At 28.8% G+C, this 12,476-nt stretch overlaps 1 protein-coding gene across 1 annotated transcript in view; it reads left to right on the forward strand.

The window, feature by feature from the left end:
• Positions 1 to 1,239: 1,239 nt before the first annotated feature.
• LOC111627905 (WAS/WASL-interacting protein family member 2-like) overlaps positions 1,240 to 12,476 on the forward strand; it is a 55,475-nt gene continuing 44,238 nt past the window's right edge. The window contains exon 1 of the mRNA XM_023371586.1: positions 1,240 to 1,519. The gene's annotated coding sequence lies outside the window, so the exon portion shown is untranslated. The remainder of the gene's footprint in view (positions 1,520 to 12,476) is intronic.

Below are 12,476 nucleotides of genomic sequence, written 5' to 3' on the forward strand. Positions count from 1 at the left end.
TTAGTAAACTACGAATTTACAAGTGAAATTGAAAGTTTTAATTTTGAACTAACGACTCATACAAAATATGGAAACTGCATCTCCGCTTAATATTCTACAGGCTCTTCGTGATTTTGGTTTAATTGAATCTTACCCAAATATCAATGTCACTCTTCGAATATTTCTAACTCTCTCCGTTTCTATTGCTTCGTGTCAGAGAAGTTTTAGCAAGTGAAACTTAATAAAAAATTATTTAAGATCAACTATCGGACAAGAACGATTATCCAATATTTATATTATTTCAATAGAATACAATATGATATCATAAAGTACTCAGCAAATCACTATACATTTAACTAACACCTTATTCTTGCCGAGAAATATAATTTATTTCAAACAAACGTTTTCAACCTGATTCACAGGCCATCTTCAGGTTTAGAACATATTTGAATTAAAGGATTCCATCAATGGAATACAAAATTCAAAAATTAAAAATTAAATAAGCAACGGAATAAGATAAGATAAAATAAAATTAAAATATTAAATAACCAATATAGAATACAATATGGTTAAAAATATTAATTATGAAGGTGTAATTAATGAATTTGCTGAAATGAAAGCCAGAAAAATTCAATTAAAATAAATCTTATTTAAAATCTATTGTAATATATTTGTTTTATTATTTTCCCAAAACCAAATAAATTAAGGGGCCTAAATGCAAATTCTTGCACAGGGCACAGGAATGGCTAGTTACTGCTCTGCTGATTACCATTTCTATTTAAAAGTAATTTCTACAATTATTTTACATTTGCTGAAAAATAGGGTTTAGCTTTTTTTAAAACTCTTTCCGCCCCGTGAGCACAAAAAAAGCCTCTTATAACAAGCATGGTTTCGGCCAGGCCGACAATGGGGCAGCCGGGTGGCGAGGAACGGGACCCGACATATACGGACGGACCACCCCAAAAAATTCCTGGGAATTTTTCGAACCGTTCGGATTCGATTCCGGGTCTCCCAGAACGATGGGCTGCCACCTTGACCGCTCGGCCATCCGGAGATTTAGCTGCAAAAGATAAATAACGCCAAACAGATTTGTTAGTTATAAATCTTTATATGAAGATTTTATTATTAATTTCTAATTTATATATAATTTTTTCTCTAATATAAATATTAATATTTTATTTGATGATTTAAAACCAAAAACCAAAAAAAATATAAAAATATATAAAAATTTCGCTACAGCGCCACTAATTAGTTGCGGACATAAACAAAAGTACGAAACGGAATTTTAAGTCGTGGTTTTTAGGATGTAATGACCTTACATGGTTTGAAGTATCGAGAATATCAACACATTAAATTTGAGATTATTTTAATATTTTAAAGTACATAATGTTTAGCACCTTTGTGTCGAAAATTGTGCCTTGCTTCCGCACGTATAATTAATAACACATGTTAACAAAATGAAATTTGGCGAAATCAGTTAAGTTTGATACAGATTCAGTATTGTTAATATCAACTCATATCATATTCAGTGATATAAAGGGTAGGTCGATTAAAGAATATTCTTTAAACTTAAATATATCTTTGTCTATGATATATATTTACATATATTTAGTGTAAGATACAGTACATCAGATGCTAGGTCAAAGTATATGTTTCTGTTTAGTTGCCACATGTTTACTTTTTTGTTATGTAAACCTAGTTTTTATATACCTTACAAAAAAAATAAAATAAGTTTAACATTTCTGTAATATTACTTAAGTGTTTACAAATATTTCTGATACAAATATTGAAATAAAAACTTGTGAGCTGTAAAAAATTAGATCCACAAGTTCAGAAGCTGTGTTATCATGATTAATAATAGATTTTTTTTTTCCTTCCTCTTTCCTCTGTTTTAGGTGATGAGGTGTTTATCAATTAAAAACACATATATACGTCTTTCATTTATTACTTTTGCAGCTATACTTTGGGAAAACTTTCTTCTTAATTGGATTTAAAATTTTTCTAATTACTTTTATATTTTGTGATAAATAAAATAATTTGTATAAAAATAATAACAATCACTATCTGAAATTAAGAATATATTGTAAGAATTTATAGAACTTTTAAATCAAGAAGAGAATGAAATAAATATATAATAATTAAAAATGCTATTAAAACTCTAACTTCCTGTATAAAAATTATTATTACGTCTATAATTAGAATTGATATGATCGCATAAAATACTTCAGCAATGGATAAATGTTTATTTTATGAAAAGATAAATTTTTAAATTTAATATTAGTTTTTAAAAATTATCAATTTTATTTTATATTAAAGTCATTTAAATATTACTAGATGTTCTTTTAATATAAAATGTATTTCAGCTAAATCATTACTTTTGTAATGTTTAATACAGCTCAATATATTAACCATGTGTGTATGTGTATGTGTATATAATTTAATTTTTTTCTAGTGTTTTTAAAATTTTTTAATTCATCCTTTAAAAGAAAAATGACTTAATTCATCATAATAATTGAAGTCAAGGATTTTTCATTAGATAAATTTATTTCAATTTAATTAATGTACATTTTGTTTATTTTTTGTATTTTGTTTATATTTTATATATATTTCCTGTTTATTTACCATCAAAGTGTTTTTAAATGAAGTAACATTGCCAAACAAATATATCATATTCTATAATCAGATATTCTTGCAGCTTGTGTTTAAGAGACAATTTGAAATAAAAGTGAATATGAGTTTTAAGATATGGTAGTTTATATATTGATTTTAAATTGCAGTTGCAAATTTTTAATGACTTTAGACATGGCTAGATAAGTGTCTTTAAAAAGTGTAAAAAAAATTCTATATGTTACACATTCATTCATGTCATTGTAATTTTTTCCAAAACCACCAAAGATCTATATGCATACCTTGCCATTAGTTCTCTCCTATTCATTTTCTGTACATTCAATTCATGCTTTAATTGATATTAGATTCTCTTACTTTAACTTGTATCTTGAAAATTGAAAGTTAATAGTAATTATCCCTATCTGTATAATGGCATTGTTTCAGAGAACTTTGTCAGTTTAAATACATAATGTGATAATTCCTAAAGCTATAAATTCATTACTCTTTCACCAATATAATGTGAATTTTGATAACTAAAAATAATTACTTACATTTAAAGCTGTAGCCCTAGAATTGATTTTGTAATGTTATATTTTATTTACATACAACAGTATTACTTTTGTCTATTTTTCCTAGAAAATCAGGATGATGTACTAGTCACTATAGTGAATTACTTAATTCATCTTATCAGTGAGATTTAAAAAAAAAAAAAAAAAAAGAGTCTAATGTGTTCAACCTGGTTAATGGACCTTTTAAGGCATGGACAAATGAAAGATGAGCGAGTACTTGTCATTTGGCTGTCTTCACCTGGCTGTCTTGAGGATAGCCCATTTACTGGATTGAAAATGTTAGAATACTTTAAAAATCCCATTGTTAAGGTGCATTAAGTAATTCTTACAAAATCAAAGCTAAAGATGATGATACTATAGTTTTGATTTATTTGCTTCATTTTCTAAACCCTAGTGTAGAAATCTATTTTATATTAATTATATATTATATAATTTTATTACAGTTTATTATGATATTGACTCATTAATTACATATATTAATGACACTTGTATAAGAATTAAATTATTAAATAATTTTCATGTTTATAAGATAGTTGTAAAATAAATCTTCATGTAACATTTTCTAAATGTTAATTTGATGAACAAAACAATTTTAGCATTCTATTGAATGGCCTGATCATTATAATCCATCAAGTCTTTATCATATAAGAAAGCACATTTTTTGAACAAGTTGTTTGCTGACAAACAAAATTTTATCACATTGCTTCATTACTGTTACTTCAAACAATATTAATTAAATATATAGTAAGAAATGTTAAAAAATGTTAAATTTGAAAAAATTAAATAGAAAATAATTTTAAGCTTACAAGTTAGTTTATATAGAGCAAATTGCTGGTAAAAAGTGGAAAGAGAAATGAACATTGAATTGTTATTCATCACTGCCAAAGCAATGTTTGTAAGAACAAACATTGCTTTGGCAGTGATGAATGAGTCTTCCTGGTGAGTTTTCCTATTTTGCAAATCATGATTTTGCATTTTATCATGTTGAACTTTAAGACTTGCAAAAAATATTCATTACTAATCAAATTGATGAATTTCTGCAGTTAAGAAAGAGACAAATTTAAACACAATAGGATGAAGAATAAATATACTCTTTAATTATATTCTTATAATTGTTGTAAATAATTTTGAAATGTTTTTTCAATAAGTAAATATAACAAAAGTATTTAAAAAAAAAAAACAGTTGGCTGTTAGCAGGCATCATCTTGTTTTAATGTCATCTGCTGTTGTTTGCATATGTTTTTGTGTTGAAAACTAGCAGAGGAAATCAAATTTGCTATGTGAAAATAAAATGTTTTTTCACATTCTGCTTTTGCTAGCAAATGTCTTTCTCAAACTATGACTCCAGATCAAATCTGGCTCATGTACATATTTGATACATTACTTATAAATGATAGAAAAAGGCTTACTTTTTGTATATGTATATCAAATATATTGTGGTTTATATAAAATATTTGTTATCTTCCTACTTATGACTTATGTGCAATTTGGTCTGTCAATTTGAAAAGTTTATGCACCACTCACTAGTCTATCTGAACTAAGCTTAGTTCTCCATGGCAAATATGAGCTGAACAGTTGTTTCATGAATACTTTGTTTCATGAATATTAAGATTATTTTCTAAGTTTATTTTAACATTTATTATTATTTTATTAATAGTATTTGATAAATAAAGCAGAAATGAAGCATTGCGATAAAGTTTTGTTCTTTGTAGGTATTTGTATTTTCCACACACAGTTTAGGAGATTCCTTCTCAATATTCTACCTTTTTGTTTCCCTTATTTTATAATTACATTAACATTGAAGTGTAATAGAAAAATGTTTTAATGTTTGAGATAGTATCTTCTGAACTGTATATAATAATACTGTAAGTGTTGAGCTTTTAATTACTAGGTGTGAATATATGGTATGTGAATTACACAAAAGTTTTATTTCCATTCTAGCAATTTTTTCTGGATGTATGTCATCATGAATTATACATTGTCTTAGATCTGCTGCACAAAATTATAGTACTTTTTGCTTTATGATAATTAACATAATTAAAATTAATATGCATACTTAGAAAAATAGAACTTTACTCTTTGAATATAGTAATAGTATATGCAAATACCAGTTTTGATCAGTATTATTTTACTAATATCTTAATAAGAATCATAAAGCTTTTAAATGAGAAACTATTTGAGTATTAAATTAATTTTTTTCAATTATTTAAATAGTTATTACAGTTTTATATTTTGACATTAGTGATGTATCTAGCAATGTTAATAGGGTAAGCAGTTAAATACATATGGTATATATTTTATAATTAAATTGTCACTAGTATAAAAAGTTTGCATATTACTAATTTTAGTTGGATTAATGGATTTCATCTACTTATTTTAAATAATTTATCTAATTAAGTAAATCCATGAATACAAAATACAGGCTATCAAAATAATAGTATCCTTATGTACTATAATAAAAGACAAAATAAAAAGACTAATAAACAAAAATACAATTTTTATGATTTTGGATTTTAAAGCATATTTGTCTTGGATGGATGAATACCTGTTTAGACAAATATTAAAGTTTCATTTATTTAGTTTACAAATATAATTTTGAGTTATGTAAGAAACATTTTAATTAGGAATAAAAAAATAAAGATCTAGAGCTAGGGATAAGTACATATTTAATTGTTGTTCAATATTTGATTTTTTTAGCCATTAAGAATTAACAGGAAAATAACTGTCTATTGGTGTTAGTTTGATTTTATTTCTACTAATAAAGTCAAGCTAATGCCAATTGACAGTTATTTTTGCATTAATTCTTTAATAATTTTTTAATGTAAAGTGTGTAACTATTTTGAATTAGCCATTAAGTAATTTTGTTTTTATTTATGGTCATGGATTTGTTTTATTTATATATTAATTACTATCTTGTAAGATTGATCATCATACATTACTGTACTTCAATAATCCTCTCTTCTCTGAACCTGTTACTGACGCGTAATGTGTATAAGAAATATACAGCGGGTGACAAACGTTTTCGAACTAGCTCGCAGTTCTTCCTCAGGTCAACTTACTTTAATAATATTTTCAGAATTAGATGAATAAGTTAGGCTTATGTAAATTGTTTAGCAAATCTAGACAGTAAGTTGTTTAATTACAATATTAAAAATATTTAACTAAATTCTTAATTTTTATTTTAAGATTTGATGATTGTTTCCTAATTTACATATTTTTTATATGGACTATTTTGAAAGATTAAAACAACCAATGTAAAAACGTCGCAATTTAATTTATTATTTGAGATATCGGTACAACTTATTCACTCCTCTGCTTCTATAATTATCAATATATGTTTTAATATCTTTGAAACTGTTATGATAATTTGATGAAATGTTATATAATTTTAAATGACTACTACTGATGTTAAATTATTTGAAGACTGAAAGATGACTCTACAGTTGCTCAGAGACATTTTAACATTTTTGCATATTATCTATTAGTCTTTGTCTTTGTTTTTCTTCAAGTAAAAATGTTCAATCAATCTTTTCCTGGAAAGCTATCTTCAGATACTTTTTGAACCTTGATACTTTCCCACACATTTTTTTGAACTGATTTGATTTTCCAGATAATTTCTTCTATTGATCTTAAACAAAATCTGCTTAAAACAACTTATTTCATTGTCTGATAATTATTTTCCTTTTGGGAGATATACAAAATTTTTTTACTTATTTCATTATAATATTTTGAAAATTTTATAGTTGTTTATGAATTTGTGTATATTGAAATTAAGCTTTTATAAATATATTCTGAGTAAGAAAACAAATCTTTATTTTATAGAAAATGCATTCTTTTTTTTAATTTAAAACATATACTATATTTATATTGTATGCTCCTAACTATATGAACTTCATAAAAAATCCAGCAACGAGTTCCATAACTTTCCTGGCTATTATGAGATCTTATTTAGAAAATAATTTTTATAATTTTAATTACAATGTAATAAATTGTGTATGGCACTATCTGTTATGAGAGTTTTTATCAAAATTTTGTATATTTTTAATTATTGTTGAATGGCAAAATACTTAATTTTAAGAATAGTGATCAGCTTCATAAAAACTTAAAAATACTAATAAAGTATAAGTCTGGCACTACTACTCAAGATATGACACATGATCCCCTCTATCTCCCCACCCCATCAACCTTTTATCACCAAAATTTAATAGCATCAATGCTCCTTAAACACAAGCTGCCATGACAAATTTGATTTCTTTATCTTCACTTTATCCTGAGACATTAAATGAAATAGACACCACACACATACACACTGACTTTTTTTTTTTTTTGCTTTTTTTTATTTTTTGGATTTGGGAGGTCATAAAATGTAGAGATTGCAAAAACTCTGAGGATCAAATTTGACATGATTCCAATACTTTCCCTTGTTATGTATACATAACAGCTGGAAATATGTAAAATTGGATTAAAACCAAACTCTCTTTTGACTTAACAAATTTTTTCATACTTATTCAAAGAATTTATATATATTGTTACATAAAGTTTGTTAAGAATACTTTCACTTTCAAATACATTTAAGGAATCTTAAATCTTTTATTACATCTCTGCTTAAACTGGAGTCTATAAAAACAAAATACCACCAAATTGATTAACAAGAGAAAGAGCTATCTGCTGAATATAATAATGCATCTGTAGCAGACAATGTTGATGGCCAAAGGAATTTTGGCTGGTGATGCATTCCTCAAAATATGACTGTACATGATATGACTACAATTCAGTGTGGTGGGTTTGGTAAGATGCCTGTGACTCAAAACTTTGAAACCAATCCAATTCTATTTAACAGAGAATTCTGATTCTAGAAATGTTTTCAATTACTGCAATATCCTTCCAGTTTTTCTTTTTGCAAAAAGCAAAAAAGATAGCCTATTGAGGTAATTGAGGACATTTTTAGGGAATCAGCATTTAATTCTTTTTAAATAGAACTGGTCTGGTTTCAATGTTTTGAGTCACCGTGCAAGCCTTTTCTTTGTAAGTGCTTTTAGACTTTCTTCATCCATCTTTAGTCTCTATATGATGTGTTATGCAATTTATGTTTCAGAGTAATTGTAGAATCCAAAGCTTTTTGTCAATAGATTAAGTTGCCATTCTCTCTTGTTGGCTTTGATTATCTGAAACACCTTTATAAATCCAGCAACAAATTTAATAAAAATTATGAATGTTTTTGATCAGTTTCACTGACCTTCCTCAGTTACAGAACATAATGGAATGGAAGAATAAGAGAACATACATACAAATTTAATTAAAAGAACATAAGTATAAATTCAAAAGAACAAGAATTTGAATTTAAGGTGTTGATACACTGTTATTTATTTATTGTATTTATTATTTTTAATGCAATGCCCTTAAATTCAAATTCTTGTTCTTTTGAATTTGTATGTATGTTCTCTTATTCTTCCATAAAGATCAGTGAAACTGATCGAAAACATTCTTAATTTTTATTAAATTTGTTATTGGATTTATAAAGGTGCAAGTTTTTTTATGAACTAATCCTTCAGTTATTTTTGAATTTCAATTCATATTTTCGATTGTTTGACTCTTTGATACATTCCAGTCTGGGTTTTATGTTTTCCATTTGAGGTTTGTCTTTTGTTGATAAATTAGAGAACACTCAATTGAGATTTATCACATTGATATTTCATATTAATTCCTCAGAGCTTAAATATGTTTTGAGATTTGAATTGGATAGACTGCCATTGGCTATTTGTTTAGCAAAAGCTATTTTTCAATATGGGTTCGAAATTATAGAGTTACCAGAATCTGACCTCAGACAGTGGATTGCAGAGACAACGTTTAGAGACCGACGGCGGTTTACAGATAGGGTAGACCGCGGTTCAGAAAATTTTCATTGTAGAGACGGCGTTTCTCGCCTGCCACAATGTAGACAGCGATTAGAAACAAGTTATTTGACCTATTTTCTAGACTCACTCGACAGCAGGTTAAGAGGGCTTTTCAATTCGAGTGGTAGCTTTGTTCGTGCAAAAGTTTAGATAAAAACAGATATCGTTCCTTTAATAAATGTTGTAAACGGTACGAATTGACAAAATTATTCATTAATTAATTGCTCGGAGCAAAAACAACAAAATTAAATACTTTAAATTTGTTTTAAATATTCCAATTACGATATTCAAATGGGTGAAGACTTAAAACTACAATTAATTTAAATCAGATGCATTTATTTACAATTCGAGTATCATGTCGGTTATAAAATGTTAAAGCATTTCGGAGTCATTGTACTGTTAAATAAACGAGACAATTTTAATAATTACAGAANGGGACTTGGAGAGAGCTTATTTTTTTTATACTTAATGTATTCAGCCAGACCCACAATGAGAGCAGTCGGATGGTGAGGAACGGGACCCAACATATCTGAAGCAGACCGCCCATGAAAAATCCCTGGGGTTTTCGACCCGGAACAAAACCGATTTCTATCTGGATCCTCCAAGGCAGTAGGCTGACGACTTATCTGCTTCGGCCCGGAAAACTCCATGTGGCCAACCCGTCAGAGCGAGGCGCGAACCCACGGCCGAACTCCCAGTATCCAGGGTACGAAGACCACTTGGCCACTGGTGGACCTTCTTCCTTAGTACAATTAAATTGGAATTCATGATAAAGTTTTAGAAATTTATTTTTCTTTCATTTTAAACTTCTTTTGTCATCATCAATCTTAAACGGTTATCTTCAAGCTTATTTCAATCCTCTCAAGAAAATAAAATTCAAATTTCAACAACGAAAAAATTATTTCAGATAGCAACATTTAGATGTGATTCTAGACGTGAACTAAATATATCTTCAAATCTTTTTAGAGATATTAACAATTGAAAGATTTATAATATATATAAACATCTTAATCTTTTCAAAAATTCTTATTTTGTAAAAATAAAATGAATAAATTATATTATTCACAAGTTTAAAAATGAATTTGTTTAGGAAATTTGTTATTGATGAATCAATTAGAATAACTAACAATTCCTTCAACCGGTATTGGCGATATTCAGTTTCCGTTTTTAATTTCCGTTCAGTTTACGTTTTTCCTATTTGGATAATATATAATTATCAGTAAAAAATCTACCATATACCGATATCTCACAAATTAATCTCAATTATATTTCCAGATTTAAAAATTTTTTTCTAATACTTTTAGTTTTATTTTATATTATGAATCATAAAAGTAAACAAGGGTCTTCTTGATCGACTTTATGCTCGTAATGAATTTACAATTTCTGAGAGTAACTGTATTAACATTCAGGACGTTCCTCTCAACTTCACACTTCGCTCAGCATCCACGTTAACATCTGGAAGTAAGCAAGGGTTTATAATGTGTCCCTGTAAAAGATACTGCATTGATAAAAAATGCAAATGTCGCTTAAAGAACATAAAATGCAACTCGAAATGTCACGGTAATAGTTCTTGTAAAAATAAATAACTTTGAAAAAATTCTTGATTCTCATAATTTATTAATAAAAATTCCTGACAAAGTAATTATTTTTAGTAAATTAGTTGTTAGAAAACGTTGACATATCGAGCACCGCAACAGATTTTCACAAATGATTACATGTTGAAAAGTAACCAAGTAACCTAACTAACCTAACCAGAAAGCGTCGTGGTCAAATATCATGAAAGCCACGACACAAATTTCACTTCGTGTCCTTTTTGAAACAACCACAACGCGTTGTGGTCAATGAGCGATTTCGGTCTTTGAGCCTAACAGTTTTATAAATCAAACACTATACTATAATATAATAGAAAGGTTAGAAGTACAAATTAATGTAATAATCTTAACGTTTGTACTTAGTTCTTTCCTAGGCAACGCCTGGCTTATCTGCTAATAAATCGATAAATTACTTTTTTATTCCTTATATATCAATGGAGCGGATATATACATATCTATTACTTATAGTCGATAAATTACGTGTAAAATATAAAAATATCGAATATATTTTTATATACTTTACCTTAATTTTGGAGGAAGCATGCGTTTACAATGGATAATTACGGATGTAATTGTGCAGAGAAAGATGTTTTAGTTATAAAAAGCTAAAAAGAAAAATTAAGAGAAAATATCCCGATTAATATCACTACAGTAAAATATGTGTAAAACGGAACGCAGGATGGCTAGAATTTTCCGCTTTCGCAGGTTTCCGATATATACAGAGTTGTGCTCTTACTAGTACAGAAAAATTTGTTCAAAATATGGGCGCATTTCCTCGTTAAACAGATACGTAAGCAAGCGAATGACGTATAAAACAGTTTATAACACAGATTCTACATGTGACGTCTTAGCCCGAACCTGAGGTGTCTGGGAAATTAAAATCCCACTTTTCGGATACCAGTGTAAGGTTTTACCGATCCGAAGACACTCGCCTTAGGTGAAGGTTGTGACTCTCGCTTTTCCCGCGATCTATCAGGATTACGCGAGAAGTCTTTTAACGTATGGGGGTAGTGGTTGCTACCCTCCTCCTTTACAACCCCCTCTTTTCCCTACAAGGCTAAGCCTACGGACAGCCTTCTAACTGTAATCTCATGGTAGTGGTTGCTAGACACAAAGAGAGACTCACACAGAGACCGAATTTACAAATGTGAGGCTCTGGACAGGTCCGAACTCTCACTAAAATTCGCGTTAAAATAATTGTTTTAGAGAAAAAATATATAGTAGTTAGAAATAGATTTTTATTTTATGAAAACGCGAGCTAACTTTTAAACAATAGAAGAATGTAAGTCCGTCGACCATTTTCGGTTGGAGATCGAATTAAACTTCGATTTTGACCTCTTCCGCGCCCTCGAAAGGTTTCGAATTGTCATCAGATGACGAGGAGAGACCAATCGGAAAGGGTGAATCTGAGAGAAAACGGATAAAACCCTGGAAATTCGAGAACGCGACGGCTTCTTCTCCCGAAAGTTTCAAGTGACGGATCTGTTGTTGTGTGTGTGTCTCGCACCCATCTTCGTCTCCATCTCCCGACCTCGGATCGACATCTTTCCATCAACTGAAGTCGACCGCATCGTCCCGGAGTCGTCGAGACGTGATGAAATGGTTCATTCGCAAACAAGGAACACTCCTTCAAAATGGGACTATCTTGGAAAGGAGAGGAAGACCCAGAGGCCGCAGCCGCCGCAGAACTTCCAAGATCGTGGAAATCTTGTAAGCTTCTTTCGTGTTTAATAAACGGTTGTGTTGTTTGTAAACGAAGCATCTATCTCTGACTCAACTGCTTCCACATGTCGTTGATTGTTACCGCTCGGCAATCCAAACGGCAAGGGAGACGA

The sequence above is a fragment of the Centruroides sculpturatus genome, unplaced genomic scaffold (genome assembly GCF_000671375.1).
Source record: "Centruroides sculpturatus isolate CEXI.00-Female unplaced genomic scaffold, Cexi_2.0 scaffold449, whole genome shotgun sequence".
Lineage (NCBI taxonomy): Eukaryota > Metazoa > Arthropoda > Arachnida > Scorpiones > Buthidae > Centruroides > Centruroides sculpturatus.